The sequence below is a fragment of the Delphinapterus leucas genome, chromosome 7 (genome assembly GCF_059928025.1).
Source record: "Delphinapterus leucas isolate spDelLeu-1000000601 "Yukka" chromosome 7, BTC_Dleu_Yukka2, whole genome shotgun sequence".
NCBI classification, from domain to species: Eukaryota; Metazoa; Chordata; class Mammalia; order Artiodactyla; family Monodontidae; genus Delphinapterus; species Delphinapterus leucas.
The window spans coordinates 97,536,304-97,556,443 of NC_143135.1; the positions used below are offsets into that span (position 1 = coordinate 97,536,304).

The 20,140-nt window shown below is 39.1% G+C and overlaps 1 protein-coding gene and 1 long non-coding RNA gene across 3 annotated transcripts in view; one reads left to right on the forward strand and one right to left on the reverse strand.

Annotated features, from left to right (window-relative positions):
• LOC111167421 (uncharacterized) overlaps window positions 1-18,536 on the reverse strand; it is an 89,139-nt gene extending 70,603 nt beyond the window's left edge. Inside the window, exon 1 of one of the 2 annotated variants that reach the window (XR_016393946.1) lies at window positions 17,685-18,536. This is a non-coding gene — a long non-coding RNA (uncharacterized LOC111167421). The other variant, XR_002642814.3, reaches the window with a different exon arrangement.
• SC5D (sterol-C5-desaturase) overlaps window positions 18,167-20,140 on the forward strand; it is a 10,828-nt gene continuing 8,854 nt past the window's right edge. Inside the window, exon 1 of the mRNA XM_022560368.2 lies at window positions 18,167-18,277. The gene's annotated coding sequence lies outside the window, so the exon portion shown is untranslated. The remainder of the gene's footprint in view (window positions 18,278-20,140) is intronic.

Genomic DNA, 20,140 nt, shown 5'->3' on the forward strand with positions numbered 1-20,140 from the left:
GTGTGCAATCCAATGAACTGAGAAGCCTGAACATCTGCATTCTTCTGTTCCAGTGAAATTAGCACTTCCTTCCTCCCAGGCCTGAAGACCCCACAATTTTTTCCCTTAAAGCAGATCCTGATTCTCCTCAAATGCACCTCCACCATCTCTCATTGCTTCTAGATATAAAACTAGAGTTATATTCTATTGTAGTCTAGGGCAGGGATGGGCATCTTTTCTTTAAAGAGCTGCATAGAAAATATTTTAGGCTTGCAGGCCATAGAATCTCTGTTACAACTATTCAACACTGTTGTTGCGAAAGCAGATATAAACAATATGTTAAAAAATGGGCATCACAGTATCCTGATAAAACTTTATTGACAAAAACAGGTTGTCATCTCACAAGCCGGAGTTTGCTAATCCTTGCTCTATGGGGATGTGTACAAGGACTGACCCAGGAAGGTCATCAGAAGGATTGCAATATTTTGCCAGTTTATATGAACAAAAAGCTGAGACTGAATTTTAAGAGCACTAGACCAGGAAGGAATTTACTGATAAGGGTAAATGTATCAGAGCTTCTGTTTTCAATGTTTAGCTTGAGCAGCTAGGAGTGGCGCCTACTCCTGATGAACTGTCAACTCTCCTTTAACTCGTCCCTATCAGCAGTTAGTTAAGGAAGGAAAAACGCAGAACTAGTTTGCCCATGATGATACACAATAAATTGCTATATATCCGCCAGACGTGGATAGCTGTAGCGTTAACGGCTGCACTCAGGGTAGCCCTGAATGACAATGAGGAAGAGGGACACTCCCACTGGGAGCATTCATCTCATATAAGCAGTGCATCTGCTTGTTCAGTTTGCCCAGAAAGAGAGATCGCCAGATCTATACAGACCTATTTAGATTCGTGGGCAGGGGCTAACGCTTTGGCCACATTGTCAGGCCCTTAGAGGGAACAAGATTGGAAAACTGGTGACAAGGAGGTCTAGGGATCAACTTCGCACAATGGACACAGTGTACGAGGACATTTGAGTCTCAAGTGAATTCATAGATCATTCATTGCTGAGGCAGCTTTCAATAACTAGGTGATCAAGATGTCCTGTTCTGTAGGTCATTAGCAGCCTCTTTCCATGGCCGTTCAAGTACTTGCTCCGCAAGTTCAAGTAAAGTGGGCGGATGGCACACACCGAGGTTTTGCTGGGATCACCGACATGCGTGTTCCTCACTAAGGTTCATCTATCTAAGCCAGTGTGAAGGCCCAACTGTTAACATAAATAAATGCTGAGTTCCTGACATGGCACAATTCCTTTGAGGGTACAGTTATCCGCAGGGTAACAGGTTGATTTCCTTAGAAACCATCATGGGAAGGCCAGCAATTTGTTTTCACTGGAATAGACACTTATACTGGATAGTTGTATGCTTTCCCTGGCCATAGCTCTTCTGCTAGCAACACCACACACAAACTTCCAAACGACGATTTACCATCGTGGTATCTCACGCAACACAGCTTCTGACAATGGATTTCATTTTACAGTAAAAGAAGTGACCGTACCCACAGGATTCGCTTATTTTACCACGTATCCCATCAACACAAAGCAGCTGGCAGTACAGAACAGTAGAATGGCCTATGGAAGATTCAGTTATAGCTGAATAAATTCAACTCAGTTCAGGTTCAGTGACAACAAGATGAGGGGCTGACATGCCCTCATACAAAATATGGTATATGCTCTACACCAGCAACAATCTATAATACTGTTTCTCCCATAGCCAGAGTATAATTTTTTCTCTCTCTCTCCCTTTTCCTACTCTTGTATATAAGTCATAATGGTGAATATTAACATTTTAATTTGCAGTTACATATCAAGGGATGATTGTGATCGTATTAGAAAAGAATGATTATTACCCGGATATAGCTAGTGACTCATGGAACGCTGAGACTTCACTTTTGGGAGAAGAGGGTGGATGTTTTTGTTTGAAGAAGTGATAACTGCATCACATTAGGCAGAAATGGGATGCTTTGTTATTACTTTTGTATGGAAGATAAATATGGACAGGAGGGGGTGTAAGAATGTTGAGTAACCCAATGGTTGGACGGTGCCATACTGTCTGCTGTTAACTCAGCACTATCCTCACCCCTTTCTATCCTTTCCTCTTTAAGGGGCTGGAAGGATATGACATTGCCAAGAATTCCTTGCCAATAAGGTTCCAATTTATAGGCCATTAGGAAGATGGAAGAGAAGTATAAACTAGCATTTCTCCTCTCAAGAAGGTAGATGCACTGGCAAAAGGCAGATGCGAAGTTTGCAAAAGCTTTTGGATGAACTTCTGCAAATCACCCAATTCAGTGTTATGGGCAGCTGAGATCACTGGCAACTGTTATCCTGATTCTCTACTTTCTGAGTGTCTGAAAGGCAGCACCAGCTCTCCCTTGACTCTCACTGCCCCTCCCGCTTCGATGATTTTATAAGCATCAATTCACTGTACTAAAGCCCTTACTATTAAAATATCTAGAATGGTTTGTGTTTTCCTGAATGAACTGGGACATCTATATGCAATAAAACATCCATGATATATATACATACATAATGATCATAATATCCGACTAAAATAATTTAATTTTTAGTTCAATTTTTCTAATACAAGCTTGTTTTCTAGTTCTTGTACCTGAAGTATGAGTCTGAAGAGCTGATATGAATGACCTCATTCAAGGTTTCTCAATATCAGCGCTACTGGCATAGGGGGCTGGATAATTCCTTGTCATGAGGGCCAGTCTTGTGTACTGTAGGTTTAGCAGCACCCCTGGCCTCTACCCATCAGATGCCATTAGCACTACCTCACTCCGCTCCCAAATTGTGACCAAGTAAAATGTCTTCATATATTTGCAAATGTCCTCTGGAGGGGCAAAATCACCCCCAGTTAAGAGCTATTGGTATACAGGGAATATCTGCACTGTTTTTACAAATTTTTTGTAAGTCTAAAATCATTCCAAAATAAAAAGTTAACAAAAAGACCTTCCAGGCACACATTGATTTAGCTAGTGAAGTCTTCAAGCTATTTAAGGAAAGAAACAACACCAATCTCACACAAACTCTTCAAAGACTAGTAAAATAAATAATATTTTTCAACTTATTTTGAGGCCGGCATAAGCTTCATACTCAAATCTGTCAGAAATATTCTAAGAAAGGAAAATTACAAGCTAATTTCACCCAAACACATAGACAAAAAAACCTTAAACAAATATTAGCAAAGATTATTTTGGCCGGATATAAAAGACGACACCAAGGCTCAGTTACGTTTACTTCTAGAATGCAAAGTTGGTTTAATACTTTAATGCAGTCAATGGAAATTCACTACATCAACAGAACGAAGGTGAAAAATCATGTGGTTGTCTCAATAGATGCAAAAAGAGCATCTGATAAAATTTTCAAAATTATTTCATAATAAAATATCTTAGCAAATCAGGAATAGAAAGAAACTTCCCTAATCTGATCATAGGTGTCAATAAAAAATTATAGCAAACATGGCATTTGAAGCAAAACACTGGAAGCTTAATTCTTGAGAACAGGAACAAGACAGAGATATTCACTATCAACAATTCTATTTAATATTGTACCAGAGGCCCCCAGCCAATGTAATAAGGAAAGACAAAAAAATAAGTGGATTGGAAATATGAATATCATTATTCATATATGACAAGATCACATATGGAAAGCCAACAGGTCTCTAGAAAACTATTAGAACTAATGAACAGATTTAGCAAGATTGCTGGATATGAGATCAGTATACAATAATAAATTGTATAAAATAAAAGAATTTAAATACAGTAATACAATTTGCCCTTGGTATTTATCCAAAGGAGTTGAAAACTTATATCCATACAAAAATCTGCACACAGATGTTTACAGCAGTTTTATTCATAACTGACAAAATGTGGAAGCAATCAAGATATCTATCTTCAGTAGGTTAATGGATAAACTGTGGTACATACAGACAATGGAATATTATTTAGCACTAAAAAGGAATGAGCTATCAAGCCATGAAAAGACATGGGGGAACTTTAAATGCATACTATTAAGTGAAAGAAGTCAATCTGAGAACAGATCTAACTGTATGATAATATGATATTCTGGAAAAGGAAATACTATGAAGACAGTAAAAAAAAAAAAATCAGTGGTTGCCAGGGGTCGTGGGGGGCAGGAGGGGAATACAGTGGAGAGTGATGCATAGGTGAGCACAGAGGATTTGCGGGAGGTGGTGGGGGACAGTGAAAATACTCTTTATGATACTAAGATGATGGATACATGTCATTATACATTTGTTCAAACCCATAGAATGTACAACACCAAGAGTGAACCCTACTGTAAACTATGGGCTTTGGGTGATTATGATATGTAGGTCCATCAGTTGTAACAAATATACCACTCTCGTGGAGGATGTTGATAATGCAGGAGGCTACACATACTTAGGGGCAGGGTGCATAAGAGAAATCTCTGTATCTTTCTCTTAATTTTGCTGTGAATCTAAAACTGCTCTTAAAAAAAGTTTTTTAAAAAAGCAAAAAAATTTAAATAGCTTCAAAGGCATCAATCATCTAGGAAGGAATCTAATGAAAGCTGCAAGATTTCTACAAAAAAAATATTTAACATTATTGAAAGAAATTAAAGGACACCTTTAAAAAAATGGAAAGTTCATGTTCATGAGGCAAAAGACTCAATGTTGTGAAAGAATCAAGGCACCCCATAACAATCTATAGACCCAAGGCAATGACAATCAAAATGCCAGAGGATTTTTTTTGTTAAAATTGACAATCTGGGGCTTCCTTGGTGGCGCAGTGGTTGAGAGTCCGCCTGCCGATGCGGGGGAAGCGGGTTCGTGCCCCGGTCCGGGAGGATCCCACATGCCGCGGAGCTGCTGGGCCCGTGGGCCATGGCCGCTGGACCTGCGCATCTGGAGCATGTGCTCTGCAACGGGAGAGGCCACATCGGTGAGAGGCCCGCGTACCGCAAAAAAGAAAAAAAAAAATAATAAAATTGACAATCTGGGGAATTCCCTGGTGGACCAGTGATTAGGACTCAGCATTTTCACTGCCATGGCCTGGGTTTGATCCCTGGTCAGGGAACTAAGATCCCTCAGGCCACGTGGTGCAGCCAAAAAAATAAATAATAATAAAATAATAATAATAATATTGACAATCTGATAAGAAAATTTACATGAAAATGCAAAAAGGCCAGAACAGCCAAGATGACCCTTAAAGAGAACAAAGTTAGAGGGTTTATACTACTGGATATCAAGTCTTATCATAAACCTTCAGGAATGAAGACGATGTGCTTTAGTGCAAGAATAGTTAGAAAAAGCAATCAAACAGATTCTAGAAACAGACCTTATATATATGGATACGTGGAGCGTTGACAAAGATGGCACTACAGAGTGATGAGGAATAGACTTTTTTTTTTTTTTCCAGTAAATGGTGTTGGGTTAATTGGATAGTCATGGGTTGGGGTGGGTGGGGGATGAGTCTTGATTCTTATATCATACCATACATAAAAATTAATTTCAGGTGGATTGTAGATCTAAATGCAAAAACTAAGACAATGTTTTCAGAAGATAATTTAGAATGTCTTCGTGACTTTGGGGTAAGCAAAGATTTCTTAAATAGAATCCAAAGAACACCAAATATAAAAGAAAGATTGATAATTTGACATTAGAACTGCGAATCATCCTCAAAAAACTAAAAATAGAGTTGTCATATGATCCAGCAATCCCACTCCTGGGCATACATCAGGACAAAACTCTAATTTGAAAAGATACATGCACCCCTATGTTCATAGCAACACTATTTACAATAGCCAAGACATAGAAACAACCTAAATGTCCATCGACAGATGAGTGGATAAAGAAGATGTTGTGTGTATATATATATATATATATATATATATATACAGTGGAATATTACTCAGCTATAAAAAAGAATGAAATAACGCCATATGCAGCTACATGGATGGACCTAGAGATTATCATACTAAGCAAAGTAAGTCAGAAAGAGAAAGACAAACACCATATGATATCACTTATATGTGGAATCTAAAATATGACACAAATGAACTTATGTATGAGACAGAAACAGACTCACAGGCGTAGAGAACAGACTTGTTGTTGCCAAGTAGCGGTGGGAGGGTTGGATTGGGAGTTTGGGACTAGCAGATGCAAACTATTATATATAGAATGGATAAACAACAAGGTCCTATTGTATAGCACAGGGAACTATACTCAATATCCTGTAATAAACTATAGTGGAAAAGAATATGAAAAAGAATATATATATATATATGTGTGTGTGTATAACTGAATCACTTTGCTGTATACCAGAAACTAACACAACTAACAATTGTAAATTGTTAGTAAACTAACAATTGTAAATCTATTGTAAATCAAACGTAAATCAAATTGTAAATCAAATGTAAACTAACAATTGTAAATCAACTATACTTCAATTTTAAAAAAAGAAAACAAAAACAGCAACATATCATTTGAAATAGCATAAAAATCAAATACCTAGGAATAAATTGAACAAAAGATGTATATAAAAAGATGTCATTAAGACAAACAAAATTCAAGCTACAAAAAAAAAAAAATTCAAGCTACAGTTTGTGAGAAGATACCTACAATACATACAACTGAAAAAGTATATATCCAGAATATATAAAGATTGGCTACAAAGTAATTTTTTTAATGTAGACAATTCAGTAGGTAAATATAGGGGTGAAATGTCAGAAGAGGCGCATCAAAAAAGTAGATATTCAAATGGCCAATAAACATGAAAACATTAGTCAATGAGGCAGTTTAAATTAAAACCAGTATCTGTGTAAAATACCATTACATACCCAAAGAATAGTTATAACTTAACAAACTGATAGTATCCCATATTGGGTACCACAAAAGAATCTGGAGCAACTGAAACTTTTATATGCTACTGTTTTTGGCACGAGAATAGACAAATGTATACCTCTGAAGGAAATATAAATTGCTACAAACATTGAAAACTTGTTTGACAGTAATGTACTCAAGCCAAACATATGTAAAATCTAAGATCCAGCTATTTACTCCTACAGATATACAAAACAGAAATGCATACTTACATGTATCAAAGATGTATGTAAGGAAGTCCTTGACAACATTATTTGTAAGAGTGCAAACTGAAAACAACCTAAATGTTTATCAACGGTGTAATGGATAAATAAATATGATATAGTCATACAATGGAAAAAAATGCAGAAAAGAAAATAAAGGATTGCTACACTGATAATTTGCATTAACCCACAAACATACTATCAAACGACACAAAAGACAGAATAGGAACAGAATCATTCTAATCATGTAAACTTCAAAAACAGGCAAAACAAATCTATAATATTAGAAATCAGGATGGTGACTACCTTTGGTTAGGAAGGAATGTAACTCGGAGGGGGCATGAGGAGGGTTCTGGGGTGTTGGTAATGTCCTCTTTTTTATCTGGGTGATGGTAACGTGTGTGTTAATTTTGTGATCGTTCCTCAAGATGTACATTTGTAGTTTGTATGTTTTCATCTGTATGTATGCTACATGTCAATAATAGTTTATTTTAAACAATGACAAGTGCTATAACTGAGGCATATAAGATATGCATGGTGTGTATTGAGGAAGACAGAAGGGAGTGAGTGACCTAAAAGGCATGTGTTATGAGTTGAATTGAGTTCCAAAAAAAGATAGGTGGAGTCCTAACTCCTAGTATTTCAGAATGTGACCTTATTTGGAAATAGGGTTGTTGTAGATAAATGTTAACTATTGATAAAATGCTGGAGTAGGGTGGGTGCTTAATTCCATATGACTGATGTCCTTAATAAGAAAAGGGGAACTGGGGCAGACAAGAGAGAGCACCATGTAATACCAGAGGCAGACGGTGGAGTGAGGCAACTGCAAGGCAAGCAACACCCAGGATTGATGGCCACCACCCGAAGCTAGGAAGAGGCATGGAAGGCTCTTCCCTAAAAGTTTCAGAGGGAGCATGGCCCTGCCAGCACCTTGATTGTGGACTTCTAGCCTCCAGAACTGTCAGACAATAAATTTCTATTGTTTTAAGCCACCCAATGCGTGGTACTTTGTTAGGGCAGCCATTGAAAATGAGTACAGTATGCATCAGTGTTCTATTTTTACATAGGAGGCAACTGAAGTTCTATGTCACTGAACTAGGGACCAGACTAAAAATTAGCTCTGGCATTTAAAGTCCATCGGTGACAAGCAAAGCAGTGAGTAAATAAAAGATGTTTAGGGAAAAAAAAAACCATCTCTCTGACATTTGGACCAGCCATTCCATGTTCTTTCCTTTACCCAACATTTTCTAAAGCAAAGATTTTGGAAATAGTCTTCTCAGTAGAGAAAAATGCCGGTAAATAAAATGCTAGCCTCTTTCATCAGAAAGATGACTTTCATTCTGTTTCTCATTATTTGGTGACCTGGGTATCTGGGTAAACTTTTTCATGAAAATATCTCTCCCCACCTCCCACCCCTCACCTCCAGCCCCAGGGGACTCCAAAGGAAAGAATAACACCCACAGCTGAGTACAGCAAAGGGAGGGAATCACTGGTGAGAATTTAGAACCGAAAGCCAGCTCTCAGGCCAAATCCTTGTCATCTTGGTGGTATTAAACACTTCAAAATGAGAGTTGAAATTAGAGTGATCTTGGATTAGCAGAATCCCCAGAAGCCTGACAGAAGCAAATTAAATTCCCCCATGGAGAAATTCATCTCAGACCCCAAAGAATTCCAACAAATAGAACTCACGCAGCCCTTCCTCCTTCTGTCTCGTTTATAAAACGATGCTCAGCTTTAGCCACACTATAGTCCCACTTTCTCATCCCAGAACATGCTACATGCTTTGATTTGTCACCCATTGCAGAGGCAGCTCCTCTGACCTTCTAGTCACATCTATCACCTGACATGGGTGACTCCCATTTCTCCTTAAAGTCTTAACTTGAGCTGTGAAGATGCTTTGAGTTCCTTAGACTAAGTCAATATTCTCTCTGTGCTCCAATTCTATTTAGTCAAATTTTGTATTTACAATTCCGATTTCCTCAGGCCCCACCAGTCCACGGTTATGAACGCCAACACCTCAACATGAATAGTTCAAATGTCACAGATTATTTGCTCCTTTACTGTAGGTCTCACCCAAAGTCTCCCTTAGTTATTTCTGGGAACTTATGGGTGTGATGTTATGTTCTGCTGTGGCATGGCCTAGCAGGCATTTGTTTACCTAACATTTGCTTTTCCATGTCCCTGTGAATTGCCTTCCTCTCCTTTGCAGTCCTAAAACCACTACCTCTAACATCTTGTGTCTTTGGCTGAGGATGGTATTTAAGGTGAGGACTTTGGCCATTTTGGTGAGTTATTCAGATTTCCTGGGTCTCTCCCATGTGTACATGTTATTAAACTTTTGTTTGATTTTTCCCTGTTAATCTGTTTCACGTCACTTTAATTCTTAGACCAGCCAAAGGAACCGAGAAGGATAGAGGAAGATCTCTTCCTTCGCAACAGCCTCATTTTATCACCTGCTTCTGAAGCAGCATTGCTTCCATTCCCTGTAATTCACAGGGTTCTTTATGGATACTGCTCCTTCAACTACTACCTTGTTAAAAAACAAAATTCAACCTGGTAAATTTGAAGATCCAATTGGCTTATTAAACAATTCACGAATTTGGGCAGCATCTCATCTGGCCAGCTGAGAGACACTCGGAGGACTTGTGCAAAATGGAAGGTTTTTCCTTTGCTTATTTCTGAAAAAGAATTGTGTTTAGTGATTATTTTATTTTTTTAATAACTTTTTAAAAATATAAATTTATTTAATTGTTTTTATTTTTGGCTGTGTTGGGTCTTCGTTACTGTGCGGGGGCTTTCTCTAGTTGTGGCGAGGGGGGGCTACTCTTTGTTGTGGTGCACGGGCTTCTTGCAGTGGCTTCTCTTGTTGCGGAGCATGGGCCCTAGGTGCACAGGCTCAGTAGTTGTGGCTCATGGGCTCTAGAGCACAGGCTCAGTAGTTGTGGTGCAGGGGCTTAGTTGCTCTGCGGCAGGGATCAAACCCATGTCCCCTGCATTGGCAGGCGGATTCTTAACCACTGCACCACCTGGGAAGCCCCTATTTAGTGATTATTTTAGATGGTGATATTATAGCACTCATCCATGTGTAAATTATTTCACATAGGTAAGAGTTCTGACCTGTACCTATTATGGTTCTTATTGAAAACAAAACAGGATGTGCATTTCTGTCATGTTATGAATATATTTCTACTTTATTTTGAAACATTTGCCAAACTAATTACTATAACACTGTATAACATTAAAAATGTTCAAGGACTGCTTACCGTTAGAAACAGACTATATCTCAAAATTCTAAAACAGCCGTAAGTGTTGTTGCTTGTATAAAGATGAATTATGATTTTTTTTTTTTTTTTTTTTTTTGCGGTACGCGGGCGTCTCACCGTTGTGGCCCCTCCCATTGCGGAGCACAGGCTCCGGACGCGCAGGCTCAGCGGCCATGGCTCACGGGCCCAGCCGCTCCGCGGCACGTGGGATCCTCCCGGACCGGGGCACGAACCCGCGTCCCCCGCATCGGCAGGCGGACTCGCAACCACTGCGCCACCAGGGAAGCCCAAATGATAATTTTTAGACTAATTTCCATAGGGCCCTGTTGGCATTAGCACTACCATTGTACCCTGCTGTATAATAAACAATCTTAGACATTTATCAACTGTTGATACAAATGTTAGTCCTGTCAAATACAAATTGGCAGGTGCCGTCTCCCTCTCCAAGGATTAAATCACGTGCTGCTACAGCGGCTGACGTTCAACACTCCCCCCCGAAAGGAGTTCAGGGTGGAGAGCAGAAATGAGGCATTCTGTGCTCCGGGAAAAACTGGCAGAACAGATCTTCAGATAGATATTTTCAAGGAGATGATTTCATGAGCCCGATACTTGTATCTCCTCATGTCTAGAAAAGCACTAAAATCCTTCATGGTCACGTCTGCTCCTCATGACTAGCAGTACCATCACAAGACTAGCAGAAACGTTTTGCAAAAAAATAGGTGCTTGTTTGCATGTATTCCCGATTGACCAAAATCACATGTGTACTGACCTTCCCCCCTACCTCTCTGGAGCAGTTTCTCAGAGCTATCTGAGATGCTATCTCCCGGGCTATAGTCCTCATTTTGCCCCAAGTAAAACTTAACTCACAACTCTTACGTTGTGCATTTTTTTTAAGCCGGCAGTCCCTAACCACTTTTTATGTTTTAAATTTTTGAAATTCAAGTGTAACTGCCATAACATAAAATAAACACTAGACTGTAAAAAAACAAGAACAAAAAAACCAAAATGGAAGGTTTTTATAGGCAGAAAGAGAGTGGGACAAGGAAGTTAAAAGAGTGGGTTTTTTCAGGCAAGATGACCTTCCCTTAGGGGAAGGAAGGTGTGTGTGTGGGGGGGGGGGGGGTCTTAGGCAGATTAGCTCACCAGTGCTGACCAAGAAATTCCAGACTGATTGGTTTAAAATTCCACTCCTGGGAAGGGCTGCAACAGGAATTCCTTCTTGGTTTGCAGTTTTAGGGCAAGTGACTCAACCTTGAGCTTTTTGGTTCTTTTGTAAAGAAAGAAGAACAAAGAGCATCTCTCACCACCCACATGGCAAGAAACCAATCTCTCTGACGATAGCCAATGAGAACCTAGCAGCTGCAAATGGTGGTGTGGGTGAGCTTAGAAGCAGAACTTTTGAGGTTGCTGACAGTCAACTGAGTGAGTTTGGAAGGGATCCTCCCCAAATACACCCTTGAGATGACTGCAGCCCTGGCTGATACCTTGACTGTAACCTCTGAGAGATCCAGAGCCAGAGGCTCCAGCTAGGCTGCAACCAGATTCTCAACCCACAGAAACTGTGAAGCAAATGGTTATTCTTCCATGCCCTTATGTTTTGGGGTAATTTATTACAAAGTAATAGGTAACTATTACAGAAATGGAAACTCTTGACTTTAGCTGAACAAATATACTACCAGAATAAAGACTACATTTCTCAGCCTCCCTAATAGTTAGATGTGGTCATGTGACTGAGCTGTAGCCAACAGAATGTGAGAGGTAACGCGTGAAGTTTTTAGACTGGGTCTTTGAAAAGCTATGCATGCTTCATACCTTCTTTCCTATTTCTCTATTTAATATGCAGAAAGTTATGATAATGACAGAGCTACAAGATGGAAAAGCCTAGATTCCTGAATCACCATGTGGAGCAGGGCTACCCACTGACCAGGATCATCCATTTGACCTGTTACGTGAGTGAAAAATAAATCTCCATTGTGTCTCAGTCATTACAATTTGAGGGTTTATTTGCTACCATAGATAACTATGCTAATTTACACCTTTACGTGAAAGGAAAATAAACTTTTCTCTGGAGTAAATCGCTAATATTTTGGGTGTCTGTCACATGAAGCCTAGCCTACATTCTTATCAATATGTATACCTTAAGAATTTTATTTTTAACCTAAATATTTATTCCCCAGTCATTAAAGCCTTTCTTTTGAGTATGGTTCTTCTGACTGGAGTTCTAAGTAGTCTTTCTTGTATAGACTGTACCTCTAGTGCTTTGCATTGGATTTCCAGTTTCATTTTGTTCAAAGTAGAGACAAATAAAGACTCTTGCAAAGCAGATTGAATGCAGACTACTGCTAGATTTGAAGGCTTTTAAACAATTCTCTAGTCTGCTCATCAGTGAATTCGGTACAGTTGCAGAATACAAAATTAATATACAGAAATCTGTTGCATCTCTATACACTAACAACAAACTATCAGAAAAAGAAATTAAGGAAACAATCCCATTTACAAGCACATCAAAAAGAATAAAACAGGGGCTTCCCTGGTGGCGCAGTGGTTGAGAGTCCGCCTGCCGATGCAGGGGACACGGGTTCGTGCTCTGGTCCGGGAAGATCCCACATGCCGCGGAGCAGCTGGGCCCGTGAGCCATGGCTGCTGAGCCTGTGCGTACGGAGCCTGTGCTCCACAACGGGAGAGGCCACAGCAGTGAGAGGCCCGCGTACCGCAAAAAAAAAAAAAAGAATAAAACATCTAGGAATAAATCTAACTAATGAGGTAAAAGACCTGTACTTGGCAAACTATACAATGCTGATGAAAGAAATTGAAGATGACACAAACAGATGGAAAGATATACTGTGTTCATGGATTAGAAGAATTAATATTGTAGTATTAATAATACTACTCAAGGTAATCTACAAATTCAATGCAATCCCTATCAAAATACTAATGGCATTTTTCAAAGAACTAGAACAAATAATTTTAAAATTCGTGTGGAAACACAAAAGACCCCAAATAGCCAAAACCATCTTGAGAAAAAAGAACAGAGCTGGAGGTATCATGCTCCTTGACTTCAGGCTATACCACAAAGCTACAGTAATCAAAACCATATAATACTGGCACAAAAACAAACACATAGATCAATGGAACAGAATAGAGAGCCCAGAAATAAACCCACACACCAGTGGTCAATTAATACATGACAAAGGAGGAAAGAACATACAATGGAGGAAAGACGGCCTCTTCAATAAATGGTGCTGGGAAAACTGGACAGTTACATGTAAAAGAATGAAATTAGAGCATTCTCTAACACTATATACAAAAATAAACTCAAAATGGATTAAATCCCTAAATGTAAGACCAGAAACCATAAAACTCCTAGAAGAAAACATTGTTAGAACACTCTTTGACATAAATCGTAGCAATATTTTTTTGGATCTGTCTCCTAAGGCAAAGGAGACAAAAGCAGAAATAAACAAACGGGACCTAATTAAACTTAAAAGATTTTGCACAGCAAAGGAAACCATCAACAAAATGAAAAGAAAACCTCCTGAATGGGAGAAAATATTTGCAAATGATACAGCCAGTAAGGGGTTAATATACAAAATATATATACAGCTCAAACAACTCAATATCAAAAAACAAACAACCTGGTTAAAAAAAGAACAGAAGACCCTGAATAGACATTTTTCCCAAAAAGGCATACAGATGGCCAACAGGCACATGAAAAAATGCTTAACATTGCTAATCATCAGAGACATGCAAATCTAAACCACAGTGAGATATCACCTCACACCTGTCAGAATGGCTATCATCAAAAAGACCACAAATAACAAATGTTGGCAAGGATGTAGAGAAAGGGAACACTTGTGCACTGGTGGCAGGAATGTAAATTGGTGCAGCCACTTGGAAACCAGTATGGAGGTTCCTCAGAAAACTAAAAATAGAACCACCATACCATCCAGCAATTCTACTCCTGGGTATAAATCTGAAGAAAACAAAAATACTAATTAGAAAAAATATATGTATCCCAATGTTCACAGAAGCATTATTTACAACAGCCAAGATATGGAAGCAATCTAAGTGTCCGTCAACAGCTGAATGGATAAAGAAGATATGAAACACATACACACACAATGGAATACTACTCAGCCATAAAAAAAGAAATTTTCCCATTTGCAACAACATGGATGGATCTGAAGGGTATTATGCTTAATGAAATAAGTCAGAAAAAGACAAATATTATATGTTATCACTTATATATGGAATCTAAAAAATAAAACGAACTAGTGGATATCACAAAAAAGAAACAGACTGTTACAGGTAACGAACTAGTGGTCACCAATGGGGAGAAGAAAGAGGGGCAAGATAGCGGTATGGAATTAAGAGGTACAAACTACTATGTACAAAATAAAGAAGCTACAGGGATACATTGTACAGCACAGGTAATATAGCCAATATTTCTCATAACTTTAAATGGGGTATAATCTATAAAAATTTTGAATTGTCATGTTGTATACCTGAAGCTAATATAATAATATTGGGGCTCTTGCATGTTACCACTATACCAGCAGTGCTGATGTAAACCACTATAATATTATAAATCAACTGCATCTCAATTAAAAAAAAAAAAAGAATTGACACAAGGGTTAGAATTAGCAAACAAGAATATTAAAGTAGTCATTATAACTATAACAGACACACACACACACACACACACACACAAGAAAGGTAAAGTAGAGACATGGAAGATAAACAGTGCTGCCCAACAGAATTTTCAATGATGATGGAAATGTTCGATTCCTACAGGATCCAGTATGATAGCCAAGAGCCACAAGTGGCCAGTGAGCCCTCGAAATCTGCCTAGTGCAACTGAGGAAATGAATTTGTTATTTTTTAACTTATTTAAATTTAACCACACATAGCTAGCCTCTACCATATTTGACATCACAACACTAGAAGGTCTAGGAAAAAAATATTATCATAGGGAGGCTCTCAGGGGAATAATGGTTCCTTTTCCTCTTAGATTAGGATGATTAAATCTTATCAAAACTAAGCTTGCACAACCAAAAGTAATCTTAATGTCACTGACTTTACTTCTCTACCAACCATTCTATCCATGTTTTTGTACTAAACAATTCTATACATATGCTTACTGCTGCTAATATTACTGTAATTGTTGTTGCTGCTGCTGTTCATCTTCCTTTACACCTTCTTCTTGGGCATAAGGGATACCACAGTGCAGAAATATGAGAAGCCATGGTACATATTATCCTAAACATTCCAGAGCTTTCAGTATGCTCTGCAGTAGTACTTCACAGAGCATTGAGTACAAAGGTCTTTTCTTAGCAGGCATGCAAGAAATGCTTTTGACAATAAAAATCTGAGAAGACAACACCTGAGAAAAAGATTGACTCAATAAGTAACTCTCTAGTTTCAGTTTCTAATTAGGCAAAAACATTTCAGTAAAAAATCGAAATTGAGGTATGCTCTCCACTGTGGACAACAGAAGTCAGAGGGGAAAAAAAGTACAAGAAATGTCTTCCTAATATGATGAGATATTTCGATACACAGAAGATATATGTTCTGTGTATCTGATGCTAAAAATTATGAGGCAGTAGAATTCCTATTATGGGAGATAATTTTTTTAAGGTCTAAATTTAGTTAATTTTAGTATTAATTTCTTGTCAACAGTTCTGTGTTACTTATAAGTAATGTGATTCTATGCATATAATGTATTTATTTTTTAAATTGAAGTATAGTTGATGTACAATATTATATGTTATAGGTGTACAATATTGTGATTCGTGATTTTTAAAGGTTATACTTCATTTATAGTTATTAAAAATATTGGCTATGTTCCTTGCATTGTACAATATATCCTTGTAGCCTATTTTATACATAATAGTTTATACCTCTCAATCCCCTACATGGGAGATCACTTTTAAATATTTCATCAAAAAACCACTCTGGAATGTTTACCTTAACTATTAGTAAAGGAAATAGCAGTAGTTCGATCAGAAAACCAACAAGTATTTTACTGAGGAGGGGGAGATAAATACTTGATATAAAATTTAAACATGCTTGGATAATGTGACGAAGACACTTCTAAAATTGAGAAGGAAATAAATATACAACAAAATGCACATATCTTTAAAAATTTCTCTAGACTTTTATAACCACCTGACCCACACCCAATTCGATGTGTATTTTATTAGCATTCATCCTTATCTGGTCCTTCTGAAGCATTCTTCTTAGTTTTCATAGAAACAACAATTCTTTTTCTTGGCAGACTCAAATTTTATCAATTTATGTAATTTAATTTCCCAACCTTTCATAAATCTATTAATTTATGTAACATAATTTCCCAATCTTTCAAGAGAAGTCTGTTATTTTTTTTAATCTGAAGTTAATTCAAGTAAAGGGGATAAATATACTTGTAGACTAACCAACCACGCAGGCGAGCTTTACCCTACAGCAATCACAAATCTGGAAACTTTGTACTAGCTAAACACCTTTAAACCACATTTTAATTTTCCCCAGAAATGAACGTAAAAATCTTAATCACAAAAATTAAAGGATGAAATAAGAACAATAACAAAGGAAACAAAAGTGAAGAAATCTGAATTAGAAAGTAGGAGGTAATTTTACAATATATACAAATATCAAGCCATTATATTGTACATCTGAAACTAATATATGTTAATTTAAAAAAAGAAAGTAGGAGGCAAGCCACAGATATTTAAAACAATACTCATATAAAAGGTTTTCATGATTAGAGTCTAATAATTTCTCTCCTTACACTGCAGCACTTCAGATGATCCTATAAGGAAACAAATATTCTTTTCTAACGTTAGTCATCTCTCACTTTACGGGATTTTCTTCTATCTATCACTCTAGAGGGAACAAAATCAAAGGACTTTCTTCGGATTTTCTTCTGATGGTCAAATTCACTAGAACTGTGGTTCCCAAACTTTATCAAACATGGGTATCAATCCAGGGTTTGTTAAACCCAGCTTCCTGGGGTCCTCCCAGAGTTTCTAATCTAGCAGGTCTGAGGTGGCTCCCAAGAACTTGTGTTTCCAGGAAACTCTAAATTTGTTGGACACTGCTGGTAGGACTTTGAGAACCACTCCTCTGAGACTTCCAGAAAGGTTTACTTACAAGTGTGACCACTGCAATTCATATTTAGAAAAGCTAACAACGACAAAAATAAAAACCACACACGCGCGCAGAAGCAAACCTCTAGGAATCTACAGATACTCCCGTTTAGTCTGCATAGATCTGCTTTATCTGTACTATGAAAAGGTTTCTGGCATTTCAACACCTACCTAAACTGGTTCAGCCAAATTCTAGCCATTCTGTGTTATAGAAAAGCGCAGGCTGGAGTTGAGAAATACGTATTACTAAGCTGTCTAACAAGTATTTGCGCCTCCTTCTCTTAAGTAGAAAATGCTTCCAACGTGCATTTCAAAAGAAGTATCATCTAGTTCCCTCAAGGCAGAGCAAGGATTGTTTGCATAAATAACGTAAACCTGCTCAGTACAAGACTTTGAGCTACACACACCAGCACTAGTGAAAAAGCAAAGAAACAAATACAACCTGAAACTCCAACCTCCACCACCTTAGTACCTAAATCAGGTCCTCTCTTCCCTTCAGTTCCTGGGCACGAAACGGGGGCGTGTCGGAGCGCGCGGCGCCCACGTGACCGCTGAGAGCCCCTCGCGGCCAAGTCACGCGATCTGCCGTCATATCGGCTTATGCCGCCGGCCTCTGATTGGTTGGCGGCGCCGGTCGCCCCGAGCGTGGGGTCAGGCTACGCCCTTCCAGACCTTGCCTGCTTGCTGACAGACGCGGTCTAGTAGCTGGAGCAGTCGGGGCACCGCAGGAACCGAATCGGCAGCCGGCGGCGGACCCTCTCTAGGTAGGGATGACAGGGGGGCGGGGAAATGAGGGAATACACCTGAGCTGGAAGCGAGAGAAGAGGAGGAAAAGGGGGTGGAGAGACTAAGGCAAGACCCAGGTGGGGAAGTTGAGAGTGCGTCTGCCCCCTTCTTCAGTTTCCCGCAGGCGTTCGTTGACTGCCTCCTAGATGTAAGGCACTAGGCTGACTCTGGGGTTCTGTCTGCGAAACTTGACCTGAGGACTCCTGCGCTGACTGTTAGCAGAGACGGTTAGCAGAGACGGTTAGCAGAGACAGACACCAGGTAGCCGGGTGTCCTGAAAACAACCGGCTAGGCGGCGGCTGTGATGGAGAGCGTGCGGGACGCAGGGCACGCGCGCTGGCCGGGGCTGGCGGGAGGCTGGTTGCCGCCAGAGACCTCCAGATTAGGGGCCTCTGCCCGGACAGAGGGAGGGTATGTCAGGGCACAGGGAGAGGTGAAAGAAACAGACATGTGGATGGGCCTGAAAAAAATGAAATGTTTGATATTGGCTATTGGAGATCTCTTATCCAAGGCAAGTTTGTCCACTGAACACTAATAAAGCATTTTGCGACGGATTTTCCTCTGTTCTTGAGGGGATTTTTTTTTTTCTTTCAAGCAGCAAAGGAATTAGGTTGAAGCAAGCCCCAGTTACTGCAGTGTAATTAGGACGGAGGGACAACAATCCACGGTTTGAGAAGACAAGAAGGAAAGGGAAATAATCTATTAGTTTAGTATCCTAATAGGAAGAATCGTGTCTGCTAGCATCCCTGTGTAACAGCAGAGCAAATTTGGAGGTGGTGTAGGAGATAAGTTTCCAAACTGGAAAGTTTGTGGTAGCCAAACCACCTGTCTTTATATCACCTGTAGGTGATAACAACTTTATAACTACCTGTAGGTTACCTGTCTTTATATCACCATTGATTTTTTTTCTTTTTAAGTTTCTAATGATAAGCACCTAAAAATAAATACATGACCCTTGCTCATTTACAGAGTGCTTTCCCATTCATTATGTAATATAATTAACATGGGATAATCAGAATTCCCCATCTGCATGCCTACACCTAGATATTACAATGTAGTAGCTAGGAGAACGGGCTCTGGAATATACATCCCAGCTGTTACTTGTTATTTGTTATTGTTACATTAGTTAACAACTTATTTAAACATTCCTGCCTTCATTTTCCCTATCTTTAAAATGGGGGTTATAGAAGTATCTACCTCATATAGTTGTGAGAATCAAGCGAGGTGATACATAAAAAGTGCTTTTTAAGTAATACCTGATTTTCAATAAATGTTAGCTATTATACTAACAGTATATTATCTATACTTTTAAAGTAAAGCAGAATGACTCAAGTCATTTTAAGCCTAATTGTGTTTTGTTGATAACTATGTTTTAAGAAAAGGTTTCTTTGTTTCAGCCAAAGTAAAATAAACTAAGTTTCTATTTGTTAGGGGTACTTAACTTAGGGTCTGTAGAGCCCCTGACTTTAGTGGATATAAACCCCTTAAAATTATATGCAAAATGGGCTTCCCTGGTGGCGCAGTGGTTGAGAATCCACCTGCCAATGCAGGGGACACAGGTTCGAGCCCTGGTCCCAGAAGATCCCTACGTGCCATGGAGCAACTAAGCCCATGTGTCATAACTGCTGAGCCTGCGCTCTAGAGCCCACGAGCCACAACTACTGAGCCCACGCGCCTCAACTACTGAAGCCTGCGTGCTCTAGGGCCTGCGTGCCACAACTATTAAGCCCACATGCTGCAACTACTGAAGCCGGTGCACTTAGAGCCCGTGCTCCACAACCACAACAAGAGAAGCCACCACAATGCAAAACCCGAGCACTGCAACAAAGAGTAGCCCCCGC